The sequence below is a fragment of the Scardinius erythrophthalmus genome, assembly GCF_964197995.2.
Source record: "Scardinius erythrophthalmus genome assembly, chromosome: 21".
Lineage (NCBI taxonomy): Eukaryota > Metazoa > Chordata > Actinopteri > Cypriniformes > Leuciscidae > Scardinius > Scardinius erythrophthalmus.
The window spans coordinates 17,347,406-17,372,004 of NC_138241.1; positions in this window are offsets into that span (position 1 = coordinate 17,347,406).

The following is a 24,599-nucleotide window of genomic DNA, read 5'->3' on the forward strand; positions in this document are numbered from 1 at the left end:
AGCTGGGGCCCCCCAAACCCCAAAAATGCAGTTTTTCCTACATAACTACCTGAACCGTGGCACCGAGGATGACAAATTTTTTATGGTATGTTGGTCTTAAGGGCCCACATCAACCTAGCCCATAATCACTCATTTGTGATTTACGCCACTCCCATAAAAAATTTAAATGCAATATTATTCTGCTTTAATCGCCCCTATCTTCAGTTGAGATGTTCAGAACTGCACCATATTTCATGTGTATGATTAACTTGACATCCTCTGGGGGTATCCTCTGCTAAGTTTCGTAGAATTTCATCCATGGGGGGGTATAAAATAAATTCATTTATGTGCACATTTAGTGACTGTACACTCATCGGCCTGTAGATGGTGGTGTTGAGCGAAGGGTTGCTGGTTTAGGATGATACTATCACACACACACATGCAGGAATACAAACAAACGCAAGCATGCACACACACTGACATCCACACGCACAGACACACACCCATACACACACATACAAATCCACATGCACAGACACACACACACAAACGCGCACACACATGTACGCAGGCACACATACACGCACAGACACACACACACAGACACACACATACACAAACACACACACATACACACAGACATGCACATACTACTACTTTTTTTAGGTATATACATAAACACGCAATACAGCCAAATTGCTCCACGTCATTTATTTTTGTGGAAAGCCAGTGCAGGCCTGAGCGGCGGTCATATTTTGTACCGCCCTGCGGTACATCTAGTTTATTATATAACAGATTGAACAACAACACAACTATATTTTCAGCACTCAACTTTATATGTCAAAGGAATGGTCACAGTGCTTTCTGACCATTTCACGCATCTGAGGAGGAATCGCTCTGGATTTTTTTTTTTTTTGTTGTTGTTGTCAGTAAGTAACAAGAGCAAGCTCCTGTGGAATACGGACACAACTAAACTATATTGAGGGGGAAGCACAAGCAAATCACTGCTACTTGGGCACAGAGATATCACGCAACACCTGAAATCCGCTATCTCTGCACCTAAGATATCTGATACTGTATCTATGTGCCCAAGAGGCAGTGCTTTGCCTGTGCTTCCCCCTCAATATAGTCCCAAGTCAATATCTGCCTAGGAAATAGCCTAGTCTTAATCTGCATTGCTATTTGAAGAGTTCAGATGCAAAAGCCTCTAAGTGCCATCTGAAATTTTCTTCTAGAATGATCATTTTTATCAAGCTCGTATATTTAAATACAATAATTTCACTTAAATGGCAATGCAAATTACCTATTAATTGTCATTTAAGTGAAAACACTTAAAATAAATATAAAAGCTTTATAAAAATGATCATTCTAGAAGAAACTTTCAGATGGCACTTAGAGGCTTTTGCATCTGAACTCTTCATTTGTACTTGTTGTGAATACGCAGGCCACAAGAAGTAATTAGGTTTTTATTTTTTACTCACAACATGCTATCCGGCAACAAATGATTCCATTCATTATGCTAAGCTAAGACAATGCATGCACTGAGACAAAAATGCGTTTGCCCACCTATCTAAATGTAGGAGAGACGGTGAATAACCCCTGTTTCAAATAAACGGTGGCGTGTTCCTTTAAGACAGACCATGTACATATTCATAAATCAAGACAATTGATGAGCATTTTCTCCTTAAAACTGCAGTGAACCAAAGGCAGTCTCAAAAACGCACTTTAAAATCACTGGTGTTTCTGACGTCACAATCTACCTTGTTGTAACCAATCAGGTCAACGTGTGATCGTCAAAAAGTGGATCTCTGAGCTGGTGAGTGAGTGGAGGCGGGGCTAATTTGCAAATTCATAAAAATCACGTATACTATATGAAGTAAGGGTGTAGAGTTACATTCAAGCTATTTTAAGGCTTGAAGATTTTTTTTTTCAAGGAAAAAACATTTAAATATGTCATTTTGGTATTCAAGATGAGTTTCAAGGGATAAAATGATTGACTACCGGAGACTTTAAGACATGCTTTTCTGGGCGTTAAATAATGGTAAATAATTTAAATACTCTCCTCCCATACATTTTGCATCTGAAAGGGAAACCACTATACAAATACATATGCAATAAGGTCAGCCGCAAAAATAACTGTCCACGCCTTTTCAGCGCAAATTTTTCACTGCATGTCTTTAGTAAATCCTGACAGCAGTTTTTTAATGCCAAAAGAGGGTTTGCATTGGCGCAAGCTGTTAGTAAATCTATCTATGTTGGTATTTCTATGTATGCAAGCTGCTATTTGTTGTATCTATTGTTTTATAATTCATGAATTCTTGTATATAATGGTATTTTAAAAAGCATCCTATGGATGTTTGGCTCCTTGCTGCATTCTTAGTCTCCCTGAGAGAGACAATAAAGCTGAGTCTGTGTCTGATAAAACTGTGATTGGTCACTCAGATGGTTATAAATAGGCAGTCTTTGACCAGAATATGGTGGAGGGAATGCTTAGTTTTAAAATGAAAGATTATAAATATTTAAGTGCTATTTTAATAATGCATTTGTTTGGCCTGTTTATCAGTTTGTATATACAGTAAAGCACAATCCGAAAAATAAAAACATCCTTAATCTCTTGTAGCATCTTTCAAATGCCTGCTCATGCTCTGGCTAATGTCTCAGAGGTACCCAAAACATCACCTGCTCTGCTTTGAAACATCTGCTTGCAACAAATTCTTGCTGGAGGGCTCCCCGCAGAAATTAAGCAGCGGTGCAGATTGAGCGAAGAGAGAATCACCACGGAGCCCAAGGCTAAGGGCCGGAACTCACAGTTCTGCAGCTCTCAGCTGCTCAACGTACCCAGAATACCTCAAAAGATCCCAGTCAGGGAGGATGTCCGCGATTTCACTTCAAACCGCGTCCTTCATGGCAGGCACAAGGGGTTTGTGGAAAAGTTTTAGTTTACTGGTTTGCTTTTATTTAATTCATTCATTCATTCATTAAAGTTTTTGCAAAGTAGTAACTTGCCTATACTGTAGATCACCTCTCTCATCGTTTGCCTGGGAATCCTTGCAGAGGCAATAATCTCATGTTTAAAATATCAGGCTTTTTGTTGATGATATTTCCCCTTCAGCTATAATTAAATTCTTAATTATCAAGACGCAGTCACAAGGAACACAGAGGCTGGGAATTCAATTAGGAGACCCCCTGTATCATCCCGAGGGTCAATAGAGGATTGTGGGAAGTGAGGGGTATGGATTGGGAGAGAAAGGAGAAAATAAGAGAGTTATGGATTATTTTGATGGATATAATTTGCAGCACTGCTTTGCTTCCTGCTGCCATGAGATCACCTGATTCACTGACATCTTAATCATGTGTTCCTCTGGAGGAATCCCTCTGGATTACTGCTCTGTTCTTTCTATTAAAAGCAAGCAACAACAGCAAGCTCCCGTGGACAAAGGAAATAACACAATTAGCTTTCTCACTGACTTCTCTTCATCCTTTCAGCAGGTCTATATGAAGGGGGAAAAGTCTGCAAGTCTGTATGATGGGAAAAACTAAGCTTAAAAGGACAGTTCACAAAAATATCATATTATTTACTCACCATCATTTCGTTCTAAACCTGCTTTTTAGGCCACGGCTGCATTTATTTGATCAAAAATACAGTAAAAACAATAATATTGTGTAATATTATTACAGTTTAAAATAAATGTTTTCCATTTCAATCCTGTGATGGCAAAGCTGATTTGACATCAGCCATTAATCAGTGACACATGATCCTTCATGATCATGATCATAAATCACGATCCTTGATTTATTTGAAATAAAAATCTTTTGTAACATCATTAATGCCTTTACTTTCACTTCATTGTAATGTAACCAATGTAATGCATCTTTATTGAATAAAAGCAATAAGCTTTTATAAAAAAACAAATACAAAACCTATGACAAAAACTGTAAAAATGAACAAAATGAAGCTTCATGTGATGGCTTTATCTGATTAATGGAGGTGTGTTACTTCATGACAGAATTTCCATTTTCGACTGAACTAATTTAATATGATTTCAGCACACATATGCACCTTTTTTTTTAGCCATTTATGACTAAATGCACTGCAAGGAAGGGCGTAATGTATGAACTCTGACTCACTGATTGCTGATATGCAGGTTCTGTCATGGTCATGAGGATAGCTGAGGACGCTTTCCCTCTCTCTCTCACACACACAGGGATCTTGATGATTGGTCTATTTGGGAGAGTGTCCAGGACTCAGAGGAATGAAGCTGACACTAATGCAGAGTGGAGGTGGCACAGGGGTGCACTGCGGATGTGCTTGCACTCTTTAAAGTGTCAGAACTGCTATGCCGGCACTGCGCCTACCTCTTCTTCCTCCTCCTCCTCCTCCAGATATTACAACACAGTGTGTGCCTCGGGGAACATGGGTAAAAGATTGCCCCCGGCTAATTCAACATGCCTCCTCTACATTTCATTCCTATCGGCCATTGTGGAGGAACTGAAAAAAACTGTTTGACACAAGGCTTAAACACTGAAATATTCCTGCATTTTCTTCAGACTTCTTTTAAAACTCCCCCGCAGGCCTCGTTCCCTCCTTCTAGGTCAGCTCTTCTGTGATGTCATGCATTCCGCTGGCCAGATGCAAAGGCGGTACTGACTCCTCCAGTTCCCTGCAGCACACGTCTCCCTCGATTCAGGTAAAGAGTTCATGTCCTGGAATGGTCAGACATGCTGAATGGACTCTGTGGGAAGCAGCTTGCGCTGTCTGATCAGCTCTGACCCATACAGATGAGCCATTCAGAAAATGCAACACATGAAACCATCCAGTCACAGACCATCTGTGAAGTATAAATGGCAGGAGACTTCTCACTGTCATTCTGGTAGGCTACTACCAACACTCAAAGGAACAGTTCAGTTCACTCAAGAATAAAAGCTCTGTCATTAGTTACTCACCCTCAAGTCATTCCAAACTCTTTTTTAACACATACATTTTTTAGATGTGTGACTTTATGTTTTTAACTGAAGAGATACTGTAATACAGTTATAGCACCGTAATACTGTGTGTATTTAACAAACCAATGAATAAACTGATATAAAATCAGGTGAAAACTAAACTGAGTTTGTTCCCATTCCAAAAGCAGACAGAGAAGAACTTCATACAAGTTGAAATTTGCGTGTCTTTGATATCAGAACATGAGGACGTGATTCCATCAAAGATCTTTACAAGTGGGAAAAGGTACAACTTTGTGGAAACTCTGTCTATGTAGAAAACGCTCGCTCACGCTCCTTCCAATCTACCAGAGAACATCGATTTACCCTTTTTAGCAGATAATTCTGATGTTCAAAAGACAGGACTGAATATAAGACCCCCTTTTTCAAGATGTATAGCTTTTGAAAAAAGGTTTTTTGAAGACCAAAGAAAATACTTTATTTGAAAATAATTTTTGTTCATTGTTCATATCTAAATTTTACTGGTAAAATACTGGTAAAATGTACCACCAGCAATTACATTCAGAAATAAACACTTTATAGCTACCATTAAAATAACCTGAAGTTTTCATTTAGTATATTTCACAATGACTGATTTGAGAGAAAAAAAAATCCAGATACAAAGGCTTGAAAAAAATTCCACATATGAAGGCTAACTATTCATAAGACAGTATATAGGATGAAGCACTAATGTCCACTCTAGTAGTTGATGTGTAATATGCTATCAGAATCCATGCATATCAGAAAATGGCTTTTTAATATCCGTCCACTGTAACCTCTATGCAGTGGCGTAACTTTGTTTTAAAAAGTGGGTGGGACAGGTGGGGAGGGGGGGGGGGGGGGGGTAACACAATGCTAAATCATAAAACAGATGTATTTACAATAACATTAAGATGTCCAGCAATCGATTTAAATAGTACATTGATTGGGGTTAATAAGTCGTTTAATGAGGCCTATTATATGTTGATCCGACCATTTTAAGTGTGTATTTAAATGGTCCAGGAGCAGAACTTTTCTGGGTTCTGGGTTCTAATCCGTACTCATATAGGTTTTTTTTAGGGTTTTTTTATGCTCATCAAAACCTATTATGTTTATCAGTGGTTGTACATCAGGCAGGGACACGTTTGTGTGCATTTTGTTTTGTAATTTCGCCAGAAAGAATAGAGAGTCTCCCCACAACGGAATGAAGCGCGTCCGAGTGAAGACTGTGCGCGAGCCACAAACAAACACAGTATCCACGCCACTGATCGCAGCGGCAACGAGCACTTTGATGACTTGATTTAAAAACAACACATTTCAGCGCTAAATCGCCTCTTATTTAACAAACGAACAAAATGAATGCTCTGCTAGTTAACTGGAGATGTTTTGTTTATTTGTATTGGTACATTCGTGCCGCGAGATGTTTCAAAAGTGGTGGGGACAATATCGACCTTAGCAAAAAGTGGTGGGGACATGTCCCACCCGTTCCACCCGCAAATTACGCCTATGTCTCTATGCATGAAAGGGTTAATATATAATATATGTTGAAGCCATATGATAGCCTTGAGTGAGGACCTAAATTTAAACATTCAACAAAATAAGTTTATGACTTTTTGGCAATTTTATGGTGGCAATTTTATGCTGTCTTTTTTTAAAGCTTGAAAGCCTTTAAATCATTGTAATTTCATAGACAAAAACATAGACAAAAGTGCAATCCATTAAAATGTCGAATTTTGTATAGCACGTAATTGGGGGGGGGGGGGGGGTCATATGGGTTGGAAATGACACAGGGGTTAGTAAATGACAGAATTTTCATTTTGGGGTAAACTAATCCTTTAATGGTCTGACCTACTTTGCAACCCTTCTGTAAAGTTGTCTAAAAACTGCATGTCACCAGTTTAACTCCAAAATAAGCTTTTACAGAGAGAAATTATTGCCGGATGCGGATGGGCTGTGATGAAGGATGACTCTGCACTTGTTTGATGAGCTTTAGCTTTAGCTCATCAGACACGCCTCACCAATCAGCAAATTAAAACCATCCGAACAGCTGGCTCATCCTGCCGTTTGAATCCGGATCATAATTAGGGATGGAGATGGAGGGGATGCATCATAATACATGAAGTATGGATGCATTCCTGATCATTTTTTATTGCTGGTGTTTTTCCAAACATCTCAAAAGATTTTTTTAATCAAAAGTCAAAAGTTCTGTTCTAAAAATTCTGCTTCTGTTTCAGCTACATTTAGACTATTTTCCACAGAGAGATAGTTGTTAATAACTGCCACAATTTACCCGAATTCACCATATTTATAATCTCATTTTAAAACAACAAAACCAATTGATTCAATTAATTTAAAAGTAACTTTGGCTACGTTCACATTATCGTTTTTTGGGATTGACAAAAGCACTTATTTACATGTGTGAGTCTCTAAAGGTCCCGTTCACACAATGACTTACAGTAGTGGAGCATTTGATTCGTGCTTAGACTGACACACAGCTTTCTTCTTTAAATAATAGGTAAATAATAATAAATAAATAATTTTTACATTGTTACATTGTCACAGGAAAAGCTTATTTGATGTGAAACTTACAGTGGTATTGAGACCCTAACAGCCCTTTTCAGCCATACAAAAGTTTTGCGAGTTATGAGTCTGCCCACAAAATAAAGTGATGACCAGTCACCTTTTATAAGCTTCTTGCAATATTTCCTCTAAAATCACTGGCGAAATAAGAGTAGCCAAATTATAATGATGCTGTTAAAGTTTGTCAGCTCAAACTTCATTTAGTAGTCTCAAAGGACACACTAATCCTATTGCGTATCTGTAAAGACAATGGCAGCATTTTAAATGAATCACTTGGCTGATGAACTTGCTGAACCTCAGTGAGTGTTTAAAGCCTCTTCCTACTGCAGCATTTGGAAATAAATGACTGATGTTTTACAGCAGCTCAATCTGACTTTCTCTTTGACTCTTCGGCACCTCCCCAGTTTGTACATCCCTCAGGGAGATAAAAATGGAGTTCACAGATGCAGTATTGCATAAATATGAATAAATATATGGATTTCAACAACAACAAAAAAAAACAGTAAATACTGACGTCATTTACAAAAAGGAGTGGTGTGGTGTGAACAGGTTTTAACACATATGTTGGAGAGAAGCTGCTCTATGTTTTTGCAAGAAAAACAAGTGAAAAAAGAAAGGGCAAGTAGCGGTGCCAAAATCATCCCATATCTTTCTCATAACAATAAGCAATTAATTCTACCTTCGAGAAAACCATAACCCTGAAGATGAGATGATGCAATTGCCAGTAAAATGCCCATGCTAAAATTATGCTTCTATTATTTGTGAATAGAATAGAGCCCAAATTGAGTTTGGAATATGGAGAATTTCAGAGAGATGCAAATCAAATTCACTCAAAGATGCCTTTCAATCTCATTTGGCCTAATGTCTATGATTACGCATTGTGTGAACATGCTCACACCCTGTACAATGTTTCAGCCACTATATTCAACATGCATTACAGATAGATAGAAACATAGAAAGACATTTACTGATTAATACAGTAAGTCCAACAACCACATTGGGAATCTGGATTTTTTTTTTTGGACATTTTTCTAAAACAATGCAATTAAAAATAATAATAATAATAATAATAATTCTGCAGTATACTTCAAAATTTCACACTTTCAAAACAGCTGTGCATATAGTATAATTCCGTTTTGAAACTTAATAAAAAATTGACAAGTGATCTAAGTTTGCACCTCACTGTCTGTGGATACTTTATATGAGCTTTCCTCATTTTTTAAAATGTCTTGTTTTATGCAAAGCATCTGCCAACCTTGGGACAGTTTGGAGACAAGGTCACATCATTGGACTGACCCCTCTCGCAGAGCATTGAGCATTTCATAACAAGGTGTCTGGATTTTGCATTTTAGACATCCTCTGGACTTGTAACATTTCTGGGGGGGTAAAGTCTCTCTCACTTTGTCTCATTTTATATGCAGTGTCCAAGACAAGAAGAAAAGAAAAGAAACAACACACATTTTCCTTTACGCACCCAATTCTACATCTCTCTCTGACAGGTAAACATATACATACACAAAAACTATAGAAACAGAAACATAAAAAAACTGTTTACTTACACTTGCTAACTGCTTTTAGTCTATATTCGTTTAATGAATAACAGCAGAAGCTCAGTAAAGTCAGATTTTGAAGGTGAATTTGGGTCTGAGATGCAGACATCTGAATCAGCTCTGATGGAAATGTACTCAAATACACTGCAGGCATACACATTGAATATATGCCCGATTAACACTCGTTTCAATAATCTGATCAATTATTTCTGTCAAAATCAATAGTAAATGTACACAAACATATATTTTAAATGAAATTTAGTTTAATGCCTGATTTGAATAGCATGATGCAAGTTTAGCAAGTTTTTTTTTTTTTTTAAATAAGTGTAAATGTATGCATTAAAAAGATCAATTACAGGATTTTTTAATTTCAGTGCTATTTCAGAGCTTTTACAGTGCACACAAAAATAGCGCAACTGTTTAGGAGAACCTCCTATGTCTGCAACACAAAGTCGTGCTTGTGAAAGTAACATCATCAGGCAGATCCACAGCCCGTGCTAAGTTGCTAAACTATTCTCATTGATGCCCTTGCTGAATCTGAATGACGGCTTTCATTTCCCCTAGCATTCGGAGGCATACAGCGCAGAGCTGCGATTGAGTTGTTCACTTCTCCTCCAGTGAATTCTACCTCTCGGAACGTTAGAGGATCTGTAATTCCGAAGAAAATTTGCATATCAAACATGCCATAGTCACTCGAGGGAGGACATCAAATCCTCCAGTGCTCATTCTCATGTTTGTTTGCGAGTTGATAGTCAAAGTTGTTTTGGTCTGATGCTAAAAGTGAATGCATTATTAGCTGTGCTGCTAATGTGGTGTGTATATTCTAGGTCGTTGCTGATCATTGGCTAGTTGATTCTAGAATTATTTCTAAAGGAAGACGTCAAAGACGATTTTGCATCTATAAAAATCCATCCAAATTGCACTAGTAACTGATGGTGATCAAAAATAGTACATCATAAAACAAATATGGATTCTGATTAAGTATTATGCTCAAAAAAGTTTTTATTTTGTAACCTTCTTACCTTTCAGATACAATGTTATTACAAGTTTAATTGATCTTCTTCACTGTAACAACTTGAAAGACACAGTATGTAAGTTTCGCCGCTAGATGTTGCTTTTTCGAAAAAAAAAAAAAGAAGAAGAAAAAAAACTGTATCTTGATGACGCCGTGAATGAGCATGGGATCATGGGAGTTGTTGTCTTCCCCTACACAGCCTATTGAAAACAATCAGACAGGACTCAGGCAGAAATCATGTTCATGGGTGAACTAATGTATTAAAGTTTTATTAACGTTACTGTGGTATGAAGCAGGGAGGGCCCGAGAGCCTAGGATATTTTAAGTTGCAGTTTTTATTAAAGGAGAACTCCTGTCAATTTTAACATTGAGCTCATTTTTTTTGTACATTTAGAGTGCTGTCAATACAGAAAACAACAACAAAAATCGGTGTTGCCTACACCGTGTTATCCTCTTTTTAAAATTTGCACCCTGTTGACTTCAATGGGGCAAGTTTTAAACCTGCTTTTAGCCTCTTAACATCCTTGATGGGTCATTACAAGTGCACAGCTAATGTGAGTGATTCCTTCGGAGTGAACGCGGGTCAATCTGACTGCAGTAGATGTGAAAGATGAATAAAAATGATGTTATTTCAGCCAGCGCACATACCTGTATTTTCTTCCTGTTTTCGGTCGAAGTCCATAGTAATCGATTGTCGAGTTCACACGCATAGGTTTAGTTACCTATGATCACGCGTGTGAACTCGACAATCGATTACTATACAATAGAGCCCTGCATTTCAGCCCGAGCCCCACGGGCCCTGACTTTTTTACGCCCCTAGGGCCGAGCTTCGGGCCAATTTTCACGTCATAGTTTACATGCGGCCGGGCCTCGGGCCTTTTTTGAGCTATCCTTCTTTTTATATTTTTAGACATTAATAAAAAAAAAATATGAGAAGTTGACGTCGACGATAGAAAAACAAACATAGAAAGACATTTAATAACCTCCTAACTTTCATAATCTTATAATTATTTACACTGACATAATGATTGACATGACAGTCGCACGCACGCACGCGCACACACAAGTGGTTTCATGTGCAAATAATGGAGAATATTAAGAGAAAAATCGCGAGTGATAGAAGAGAGGACTGGGTTAAAATCTTCCACTGTGGATGCTATTCTTTTTCTCCACGATGCTCTGTAAGAGACTATTCTAACTTTTCGTTTGATTGGACTTTATTTTCGTTTAACTGTTGGAAACGTCTGATGTTTTTCGTTTTTTGTTCGATTGGACTTTATTTTCGTTTAGGCCTCTGTTGGAAACTACTGGAAAAAAGAATGGCCATGTTCTGTGGTGCATTTTTGAGGTAAGATAACCTGCAAGTTTGTTTTTGATTTATTTTATTTTATTTGTTTAGATTGACTATTGCTCATTTCGTTTGCGAGCGCTGTTGCGAGCAGCCTGAGCCTGCCTCAGTATTTAAAAAAAAAATAAAAAATACTCACTGTGGTTTAATAAATAAACATTAAACTAACTGTCTGTGTGATATGCTTGAAGTGTTTTACATCTATGGATTTTATTGTAGCTAAGTAAAGTATTAGGGTTGATTTGAGAGGCTAAATTGATCAAACATGTTTTACTCGCTGTTGGCTCGGCTTGCTTGGCCGTCATTTTTTTTTTTTAAATGCTCCCAACATTTGTCTAAATTAGCTTAATAAAGAAATGAAAAGAAAAGAAACATAACTAACAAAACGGACATATTTTAATGGCAGTCTGCCGCTGTGAAGAAGAAAAAAAAAAAAAAAAAAAAAAACGGGCTCGGGTCGGACTCGGGCTGATAATTCTGATGAGCTGTCGGACACGGGTCGGGCTAGGGCCTGAGCGTCTCGGGCCAGGGCCGGGCTCGGGCCTAGATTTGAGGCCCGTGCAGGGCTCTACTACTACACAACCTATCCTCTGTAAAATGTGCTGTACACAAACTTGGTCATTCTGCTCAGGAACAGTGTTATAATTCATAACTTAACCACTGATTCCAAATTTTGTTTTAATGGCCAAACAAAAGGGCTTTTGCTTTCGCATCCACACAATGAGTTTCATTCACTAATAACTGTGTAGATTATTTGTATTTATACGCACAGGAGACCTTCTCACAAAAATATTCCACCTAATTCACATAACGTGCATTGTTCGAACATTAATGAATGTTTAGTTAGTAATTTGCATAAGACACGCCCAAACCATATCCATATTTGGGGTTTCCGCACATCTATCACGTGTGTTTAATAAAAAAGTGTTTATCAGTTAGGGTTAGAGTAGGTGTAGGGAGGGCTTTATTGTTCCAATAAGCATCCATTTAATAATTTTAATAAATATAATCATTATCACTCTATGTTATTATTGCATACCGTTTAATGTACAACACCAAGGTACAGATAGTATCTGCCATTATTTATAATTATAAATAGCATCTAAGTACTACTATTTACACTTATTGCAAAGAAAATACTTCTATTTTTACATGTTGTAAATATAATCTATCGCTATTTTCACTTAGTGTAAATAGCATATCGCAAAGAAAAGGCTGCTATTTTCACTTTGTGTAAATGGAATCTATTGCTACTTGTACTACACATAGCCGCTTCCTTATAATAAAGACACCTGGGGTTAATATGCAGACCCATGGGGTTAAAGTGTGTATGTTAGGTTAATTTTTTTTTTAGATATATTGAATAAGGTTTAGATGTCTGAGTGAAAATGTAATATACATTAAAATTATTACTGTAATTGCCCTACAGTAAGCTTTATAGCCATTTCTGTCAAGATCATATTTTTAAAACACAGCTGATCTGTGACGTCAGAAGAGGGAGACGCGTCAAAAAAGTTCTATTCAAGTATGGAAAGTTTTGAGTCTGAGGAGATCCAAAATCCCCCTCAAACCTACGATGGCCCACAGCCATACAATTTTGAGCCTCCCAGGCATGAGACAGATGAGGAGCCAAATAGAAATTTAAATAATTCCTTTCGAAGAAACATAAATATCTGGTGTGAAGAGAACCAGTGGAGAGTTGGTCCGGTGTCTTGGTAAGTAATAGGCATAACTTAGAGGTGGAACCAGGGCCGTTTCTAGGCATAGGCAAACTAGGCGGTCGCCTAGGGCGCAAACAGCTGGGGGGCGCCAGTGAGAGCCCCCACCACACCAGGAGATTTTTTTCTTGCCCAAGCGAGTGGAAGAAAAATCCTTCTTTTTTTACATTTCCGATAATGGAGCATAAATATGATCAATAGGAATCTTGCCTAGGGTGCCAAAAAGGCTAGAAATGGCCCTGGGTGGAACGGTACATGTATTCGTATTGAACCGAAATGGTACGGGCGTCACGGTTCGGTGCATGAATATACAGAGAATACATAGTATAAAAATAAATAAATCTTGCGTGCAAATTAATTAAAGCTCCAGTATGTGACTTTGGTATTTGACCACAAGAGGGCGCAGTTTCCAACAATAACAAAGGCGAAGCTTGATGACGCTATGAAGGAGGTGACGATGGGAGATGTCGTTTTTAATGTTTTCACAATCTAGCGATATATCCACATGGAATTAATGAATCATGATCACGGATGGGGTAATTTAAATTCGTTTTTGTATTACCTGTATGTCTGATCGTATTATTTTATGTCATCATAATTAATGAACTGCAAGGAACGTGAAATGTTATGCTATATTATCCCGTTACAACATACAGCTATTTGTCAAATGATTTGTTTGGTTAATGTTTTGCAGTTTTACGTTTTTATGGTTAATGCCGTGTTGTTTAACGTGTTCAAACCAATATCTAAAAGTAAATTTGAACGAACATTTGCAAGTAATGACTAAATATATTTTTTTAACATCATATCCGATTGTATTTAATTGTACTGCCATAATCTCGGTCACCACACGTGATAAAAAGCCTTACCAAAGTACAAAGAGCAATATAACTTTGTTTATAAGTGCTATTATTGACAGTTGCATGTCTTACCTGTCTACAATACACTCGCGAGAGCAGATCGTCTCTGTCAAGTCCAAGATTGTCGCGCAGCTCTCTCCATCTCGAAAACGCCTGCCGATATTTATCCGGGTTTTATTCCTCCGTTTGTCACACAGTCCGCGACTCCGCGTGTATCCGAATATGGACGCTTTCGTTTTGTTGGCACTTTAATACTCGCCAAAGAGTTCGTGATCCATAACAGCTATAACCATACAGTCTGCTATAACGCTTTAACCACCACTTCCGCATTTGACCATGCGATATTCCGGTGTGGTGGGTCATATTTTTTATTTTATTCTTTTTTTTTATTCTTTGTCAGACGTCTTTATTGTTTATGGTGATAAGAAAAAAAACTCAAAGTTGTTGTAAAAAAAAAAAAAAAAAAATCCGGTGTGGTGGAATATCCTATCACATGGTCCACGGAAAAAAGGATTAGAGCGGACATTGCGTCACTGAGGCGCGACATTTCTTTTCCGGGACGGCCAGTTATTTAAAATCGGAATTTCTCTGAAATAAAAAATCTTTGGAGACTTTTGAGATATTGTAAGTACACAACTGGAGGAAATATATCACACTGTGCAAGTTATTTTTGGAAATTTTATTACAAAATTCTTACAGATTGGAGCTTTAATGCGGAACTACTGTTAGATACACGGTTATTTAGGGACCTAATCTGTAGCTCCGCCTTAGCTCTGAAGCTCCATGGCTATAATGAACAGGCTGTGATATCAAGATTGCAATACTGGAATATGTTGGTTGGTGTGTGTGTGTGTGTGTGTGTGTGTGTGTGTGTGTGTGTGTGTGTGTGTGTGTGTGTGTGTGTGTGAGTGAGTGAGTGAGTGAGTGTGTGAGAGAGAGAGAGAGAGAGAGAGAGGCGCGGGCGCGATCGAACAGTGGAAACATAAAAACATACCTTATCGTTTTAATTCATTCGCGTTCAGACCGGGAAAACAGAGGAAACACTGGGGACAGTCACATAGACATCTGACCGATCTGACAGATAACAGCTGTGGTAGCCTACAACTCAACTCAGCTCCTACATTTTTCTCAGCGACCTGGGGAGACGTCTCCCTCTTATGACGTCAAGTGATTCGTTTGGGGGGAGGAGCAGTTTTAAGTGAGTACTGAAAATAACGAACTTTTTTATCTTATATTCTGCCTTTAGGTATCGAAAAACATACAAAACAATACATCAACTTGTCAAATGTGTATGTCGCCTAACTATTTTGTGTTAATCATAATTACAAATTTAACCTGACATACACACTTTAACAACCTTTAACATATTATAACTTTTCGGACTTTTCCCTCCACAGACACACGTCGGTTAACTAAGAAATACACTTGCGCTCCCGGGGGCGGTTCAGCGCAAAGAGGAGGCGTGTTCCGGTGCAAACTTTCCCTCATGCTATTTTGCAGGTTTAGAAAACAATTCCGCCACTAACCGAAAAAAAACTAGTTTAAACTCAGTGGCGCGTTGCGCATGTTATTCATATGCTATTTTAAGGGCGCATGCTTGGCCATAATCAATGTAGCGTGTGCACAACGCGCATACACTTTTGATTCTCTCATCTACACAGAAGCAGCAGTTTTCATTTTTGCAAATCATACATTATTACGATAGATAGATTCATTTATCATGAGTCAAGAGTCATTTATCCCGCCGGTATAATAGCAACAGCGCCCGAGATCCGCCCACAAAGTTACTTGCGTTTCGCGCTTGATACTTGCGTTTCAGACCGTTAAAATAGGGCCCAAAGTATCTAAAGTGATTTACATTACATTTACATTTTCCACTGATCATGGAATAATTAATTCATCAAATGATGACCAAATGATGGCATATATAAAGATACGTGGGTATAATGAGCACACATTTGGCATTGTAAAGTGGCAATTCAAATGACGGACTCACAGTAGTGTTGCAGTGCAGTCCAAATAAAAGATCACTGATCAAGACAGTATGCTGAATGTTTCACTCAGAACTGACAAGCAATCAGAAAATTGTGCCGTTACTTGATTTGAGTAATATTTTAGTGAATCAAGCCCTAAAAAACAACACAGACACCACATGCACAATTTTGACCATGTTCGTTTTGCCAATGTTTTCACCTCACTAACGTAGCCTTTTCAGTGTACTTTAAGGGCAACCTTCAAGCCTGATCCATTCTGTCCTTCTTAATACACCAAAAACACAACCTCATCATGTGTGACAAGACTGTTTCTGCCTCAACCCAACACTGCTGCCCTTCATAAATAATTAAAGATCTAATCTGTGATATTTCCAAAGGTCAGCAGCACAACAAAGCGACAAAAAAATGCCAGCTCCCCCATTTCTCTCAACGTTTTCGCTTTCTTTACTACTTCCGGCCTGAACCTTTTGAGAATTCCAGGAGAAAGAAAGAGATTTTCCTTTTTTTGTGAGCCAGCAACTATTGAACTCTCGGGAGTGACCTTCAGTCCATTTTGAAGCTTTGTAGATAATGATAAAAAAAAAGAAAAAAAGAAAAATGCTCACAAATTTGTGGTCTGCTCCATCACCCCACAACCTCAGTTCAGCTAAATACTAAAGAGCAAAGGTCACCAAAGCTTCCCTGCATGCCAAAATACCTAAATGTATTATTTAAATACATCTGAATATAAATATGAGCTAGCGCTAACCTTGATTGGTCTCCTTGATGCATTATCTATAAGGTTCCACAAATCTCCAGACGCACGAGAACTATGCTATCTTCCACACAGCTCAGGAAGTTACTTTCAGAATTAAAGATGCCAGCAAAGACATTCCTAATCCGTGAGGTATTAACTGTACAATACCATTATTCACATCACGAATGCAGCGACACAAAACTTTCAGAGTTATTAAAAGTTAATCCTAATGTATGATTTTAACGCATGTGTTGTTTTACTAGTGAGATCTACACTGTAATTAGCACAGTTATCAAGTCTGCGTCCGCAGACTGAGTTATGTAAATGAAGCTTGCTGAATGAAATGTTCAGTGTGCTGGAGATTTATTCAAATGTTTAAAGCTGACAGTGAGCTTAATCATTACAGCGAGCTCTTGCGGAATGAATTTTTTCTGCAAACAGGGTTTTATCTTGCCTCGCCTTTTCGACGGAAACGTCAGAGAAACACACAGAAGGTTTTCTTTAGCCTCGAAAACATAATTCCTGAGTTCCTTTGTTCCCTGTATCGCATCGGAACAGGAGAGGAACGCTGGCTAACTGAAAAAGAGTTACATCCTCACTATGTCAAGGAGACAACAAATTGAGAGTGTCTGGCATGTTTTTGGTAGCAATATCATATTGCTTCTCATGTTCTCTGACAATCCTTAGAGAACAAGTTTATATCCATGATCAAAGCCAATTCTCCCTTAAACCTGGTTATCAACAATCATGATGCTTAGGGGTATCATTTATGAAAAGTGTGGAAAAATTTCACCACTGTTATTAAGTATACGAACACAAAATGCTATGACCTTTTTGAAATGTAGAAATGCTCATCTCAGAGCAATCCTCTAACACCAGGCACGTGCACAGGTAGGGCTCAACCTGTGCAGAGCACATGCCCTTTTTGCCCTGACACTCCGAAGTGCCCTTTTTTGGGTGGTGTTTTTTTTTTTTTTTTTATCAATGCTATTGGTTACCATTTACGTCCGTCTGTCTGTTTTACAAATATTTAGCCAATGAAAGTTCTTAAAATGAACTTGTGTAAATCGTATTCAATCCTCAAGCTGTCAGTATGCTGATAACTCCGCCCCCTCTATATTCACGGAATCAACTGAAGTTCCACAGCAGCCGCACAGTAGACAGCAGCTGAACGAAGTTTTGCGAAGGGTAAATAAATATCTTGTTGTTTGAATAAATAGGCTACTACTAAACACTGTCTATAAAGGCTAATATTTTATTTATTTGATGTCTGACTCACTGAGACATGTGGGACGTCGCCTGAGACGTATGGCTAGCATTTGCCATCTAGTCATAGCCAATACATAGACACTTAAATAGCCTGTGCATACAGTAGCCTTTCATCTTTTATAAAATGCGATTTTGGCCAAATGTATTTTACAGAAGGAAAAACTGAGCGCCCATATAGGTACAACAAACTAGTTGGTTATAACTTGTTGATGAAAATGTAATGTGATGCCGCCGGCGCCGTTTTAATGACGGACAAAAAATGCACATTTTCACACATTCGCTTGTAAAAAACTAGATACTGATAAGTAATACAACAACATATAATTTGTTTTTACCATCGGAAAAATAACAGGTGCGCCCCCGCGCTGTTTCGTACTGGAACTTACACAAAGCGACGAGTGATCCTCGTCACCTAGGTAACATATATTTCTAAGAAGTAAGACATTTCTTCTTTGATTTATGATTGCTGATATACACCTAATTTATTAACATTTAGACTAATCATGTTATGGTTAATTCAAGGCTGTTAATATGCACGTATTATCTAGCTAATTTTTTAATCTATAGTATTCTATACTCTCCGCTCGTCCTCGCATGGTTTTACTACAGTAATATTGTAGTAGTGACTTACATTTTTTTTTACAGAAGATCACTGAAATCTTCATATTTTATCATGCAGAATGTAATTCATGATTTAATTCATTCCAAGGCTTCATTTATTTGATCCAAAATACAGCAAAAACAGTAATATTGTGAAATATTTTTACAATTTAAAATAACTGTTTTCTATTTGAATATATTTTAAAATGTAATTTATTTCTGTGATCAAAGCTGCATTTTCAGCATCATTACTCCAGTTCAGTACTCTTCAGTGTTACGTGATCCTTCAGAAATGCTTTTCACTGCAACTGTACTTTTCACACTATTTTTTTTTTTTCATTGCTTTTCATTTTCAGACCTTCAAGAGACCAACATCCCTGGCCCACTGAAGGTTGCTGTTAGGTTTAAAGAAGCCCTTAAAACCATGTTTATCTATATTATTATTATGATGATTGTTATTAATCGTGAATAAATCTAAAGCTTTTGAGACTATTATTTTGTGTTATTGAAAATGGGAGGGGTGTGCCCTTGTTTTAGTTTCAGCACATGCCCCTCAAAAAGTCTGTGCACGGCCCTGTCTAACACTGTTTATAGTTTTATCCTAAAATAGTCCTACAATACACTGACCTCCTGTAAAGAACCAGAAAATGCATATTAACAAGCCTATAGCGCATATACACTGAACTCTAGAAAGACAAAAGGCAAGACGGAAACCTCAGTACCTACTCTACTTTATGTTCATCTTATTGCAGCCCTATAGCACTCTATAAAGTTTCATTAGGCTAAGCTTAATACCATTTGGAGAAGCTTATTTATAGCTTACTGAATAACATAAAAAAAAGACTTCTTAATGCCAGCAAAATTCAGAGACTTTATCTTATATTTAAACAGGTTTATATATTTCTTGTAATCAGTATACATTCTGATAATTATGAGTAAAAAAAGTCAAACACATACAATTACATAATTTAAGCCACATCAGTCAGTAATGGCATCAAGGGACCAAATGGGTTGCTGTTTTGTGTTGCTGTTATAGTGGAAAATGGGTATTGTTTAATTGACAGTTTTGCAAAAAGTGGTCACATAAAGTTTAATTTATTTATAGATACAAAAGAACGTAAAAGTCGGATTTTTATATATAATCGCAAAATGGACTGACCCAGTTCTCGAGCTCATCTCACTGACTTAATCTGGTTGCAACGCTGGCCAGCTCACTGAAAGTAAAGGAGATCAGTGAGTAACATCATAAATTTAAGTTTGTTCCTTGCACAAAGCTATCATGTGTCTTCAGAAGACTTGGAATATAAAGCACACCATGATGCTGAAAAGTTACCCACAATCTTAGTTCTTCTCTACAAATATGATGACAACTCGTCAGAGCACTGGCTAAGGTTAAACTCTGAGATTTAGTTCATGACTTAGATGTTCAAAGCCAAGAGAGGAAAATATTGCCTGAGAGGATAGAAACATTTATCCTGAATGTTTAGCATTTACTTCTCTCCAGTCCGGTATGTGCCTTATCTCTGGCTACAGCAAAGCAATGTGCGTGTAGGTAAATTTTATGTGGTCAACGTGTGTCTGGGTAAGCGTGTGAATGTGTGCCACTAACACCTCTGCTCATGTGTGACGTCCTCTCTCTGCCCTCTCCTTGTGTACTGCTGGCAGGGTTGATTATGCCGCTTGTCCTTTTAACCCTGCGGCTTTGAGTTAGTGTCATCCTGGGTCTCTCATTAGACTCGTTTTCCCATTAAACATTCATGATCTCCGTTTCCATGTCAACAATGCGCAAAGGTCACTGAAGAATGATAACTTGGGACGGTTATGGTTTTTGCATCGCACATAAACTGTAGCGCTAGCGTACTTTATTTCTCAAATAAAATCTCTGCCTTCCACCAGCTGCGGCTGCCTCTCTGAGCTTTCATAAACCAGGAAAAATCATTGGGCTGCCACGTAGTAGTAACCGGGCTCAGACTGTCAGAGGTGAACGAAATGCAATTTCTATAGGTAAAATGAAAATTGGATGGTTCTTTCCATCTCCCATATGCGTCAAGGACCCAATTTTAATATATTTTCAGTCCCCTAGAATGATTGTTTGCTTCCTGCGCCTGCTCACGGTTCTCTACTGCTGCATGGCTGCAATTATTTATTATTGACGCTGATGTATCCTTTATCATTGTTATGTCTCTGCATGTTGTTTACACATTCTATTACATTCACTTGGTAAAAGCCAATGCTACTAAAGGGATGCTGCCTGTGTGAAATAAAACTTTTAAATGTTTTTAAAGGGCTTGTTTTGCAAATTACCCTCAATAAAGAGTTTGTTGCCTCCTAAATTTGAAATCCACAGAGATTCCACAAAGTTGCAAAAAAAGCTGAGAAAAGCACTTGGTATGGTCTCAGAATGAACAGATACATTAAAAGAGAATAGTGAAGTTCATGACTGCGCACATTTGATCAACTATAAGAACTTTAACATCCCAGGGGTTGAGCAAAACATTAAAAGTTTAAAAAACATTAAAACTAATGTTGTTTTGTTGTTTACCATGGCTTCATTTATTTCAGCTTATTTTGAAATAGCTTCTGGCTTCTAGAGACTTTATTATTTTTTTGGTGTAAGACTTTCCATCTGAAACTATGAAAGCCCATTATCAAAAAATAAAATAAAAATACATTTAAAGAAAATGTGTTAGTTCCATAGTTAATAGCATTTTTAATACATTTTTTAAGCATTTCTTTTTACCTTTATTTTGGTTCAGTTTTAGTTTTAAGTTTAAGATGAAATACTTAAATGTTAACATTTCTAAAGCCCTATAATTGTTTCTCATGTGGAAGTTTATAAAAAATAAATTTGCATGGCACCTCAGTGAAAAAACTCATGCATTCGGATGGTGATTTATTCAGGGTGGGAACGCGGGAACGCGCTGCTCACGTGGTCAGTCGTATGATTGTCTGTTGTAAATAGAATTTCCTATGCTTGGAATAATACGAATAAGTTTAGATTTAAGGAAAATAATATCCTAATTAATATGTGATTATTTAAATCTCCTGTTTAATGATAGGAAGATAAATTGTATCTCAAACAGAGGAAATTAGCGGAAATCATGTATATTTGAATGTGTATTTTAATGTATAGTTGCTTCTATTTCAAATGTTTACAGTACATGCTTTTCTCCTCTTTCACCTTTGAACGGTGATTTAATATAAAATATTTTCCAGCATTTCAATAATAAAAGTGTAGGCTAGATCTTTAAAATGCATCCAAATTACAGCGAAGTGCAACAGTTATTGTACGGTGCTCGGCAGTGGTCAAAAAGGATTTAAACAGTGAATTTTTAATTGATCTCTTGTAAACTCAGTGATGTGGATTCGGACATCAATTAAATTATCGTATGACCTTGGTGTTTGACAAAAAAGGTAATTCAGCCGGGGATTTTTACACAGGTGGTGGGAGAAAAACACTGACATTCTGGATTCTGAAGGCAATAAAATCACTGACTAGCCCCAATAAATGTTGAAAATACCTTTCGACCCCATGAGAAACAATTACCATTCAAATAAGGCTTAATTCTCATCTAAAGCCCTATTCAGATGGGAATTAGAGAAATATTTATTTTTCACAGGCCAACTTGGGGATTTACATCCTGTCTGAAACTGCATTGGGTTTTTCTCACACAACCCGAGTAAAAATTCCATGGCAAATTAACTACTGTTTTTCGGCAAACTCAACAGTCCTCTGAGAAATCTAATCCCGCCAGAATGCAAATGTCTGGGATTGCTGATATTGTATTATACTAATGCTTCTCCTCAAGTGTTTTATGAACTACCTGAGCTACCGTTTGCACATCATTCTCATGCTTTCATTTCAATATGAATGGTATCTCACGAAAAAAAAAATTATTACAAAATGTATAAATAGAGCCAAATCGTGCTGCAAAGACTGCCCATTCTAATATCAGTATCAGGTAAGATATTTGTCTAGGTTTCACTGCTCACTTATGTGGGGTTATTACAAACAGCCACTTCTATAAACTTGTAAAGTTTATTTTAAAAGGGTTTTAATAATAAATTAAAGTTATATCAGTAAGTAATTCTTTGTATTCCAAAAATATTTGAACATTGTTAGTGAACAGTTAAAAGAAAACTATAAATATACTGTATGTGTGTGTTTATAAATATAGTTCATATATAATAGTTTATTTAAAAAGGTCCAAAAGTTATTATATTTACAGAAACTCCAATTTTACAGTTATCTAGTCAAAAAATATACCCAAGCACAACACCTTTCAACAAACGCTTGGTAAGCAGGCAGATATCAACAAAATCCTAATGACACATTAGCCCACATCTTCTGTGATGGGTTGAAACATTAACATAAAAGCCTTAATGGAAAATCAACATAACAGCCTTTTCTTGTCTTCTCATCACTGAACATGAAAGACCGCAACTCTATTTTACTGAACCAATGCCCCTTGTCCTGCTTGGATAGTCATCAAGACTCCTAAAGGCTAAAGATCCAATTAGCCTGAGCAGCACTAAGGACACTGTTCCTACCAACAATCCAGAGCCGCCACATAACATACAGCCAATTACACACCTGCCGGATAAGGATGGTAATCATGCTGAAGTAGCTAGATTGTTTCTGACTTTTGGTGTTATGGAAATGAGGATCTCTCAAAGACACTCACTTACTTTAGGCCACTGGACTCAACAGTCACTGTTTCAAGGTCATTAACAACCCCTAGAGACATTCAGTCGGGAATTTGAATAATCCCGACCGTGGAGTGCTGAATTTGGCCATTATAAAGCCATTAAAATGATAAAGGAAAGGAAAGTGACTTTTTTTTGCTTTGTGGCACACACACTTTCAAATGCTTTTGCTAAGTGTGTAACTGACCAACAAAAACAGTTTTGCTGAAACATCCATCAGGACCAATGACCTTAAAATGAGAGCTGTTATTTGCTGCATCAAGTACTTCCTGTGTAGCTCATATCCACAACAGCCATGAAGAGCAGTTAAGGCTAATAAACCAATACTAGAGCTCTAAAAAGCTTTTAAACCGTATTCATTTGTCGTGTCTGTTATGCAACCACTCACAAATGACTGTTTTCAGAGGCAGCCACTGGGTCACACTTTTAAATCACACAGCGTATTCGCTGCTGTGCTTCACTCAGTTCATTTTCCCTGGGTTATTTCCCACAGGAGGCCACCAAGAGGTTTCTGGGTACTGCAGCAAACAAATAGAGGTCAAAGAAGACCCCACAGTAACTGTAGTAAAAAATCATCTATTATGACTCATGTCGAGCCTCATGTTATAAGTGCTTTTAGTAGTCCCTGAGCTGAATTTCAATTTCTAGTATTTATTTATTTCCACAACTTTCACATTTCACAATAAAAGCAGCCACACTAACTATTTTTCAATAGAGGGATATAGTTCATTTGTTCCCTTTCTGTCGATCACTTTCGATGTCGTGTCAAAATACTGACATTAAAGGAACCGTATGTAAGATTGTGGCCAAAACTGGTACTGCAATCACTTTCAAATTACTGTAGAGCGGTGTATCCCCTCCCCAGATTAGTGATAATGCTGAAATGTGTATTTCTAAACTCAAACAAGCAACAACAACAAATAAATGCAGTGTTATCAAATTAAAATAATATCTTTACAGAATTAAATAACATCTAGTTTGCATAGCCTAGGGAAGTTTATTTTGTGAAACTTCCACCATTTCAGTGTGTCTTCTCCATGGTCTACAATTGGCATGTAAATGTAAGCGTTGAGTTCAGCATCCACTGCTTCTCTAAACTGTACCATAGGATCAAATATGGTTGATGCTGTTGGTGTTGTGCGTGTGTTTTCCTTGAAGAAACTGGCCAGAGTTTTCTTCTTGGCTTTCGCAGCAGCTGGATTTTCCACATCCAGGCTATGCTTATCCATCGCTGCATTGCTTGTTTGGGCTACAGGCTGCTGATGAATTTCCTGAAACAAATAA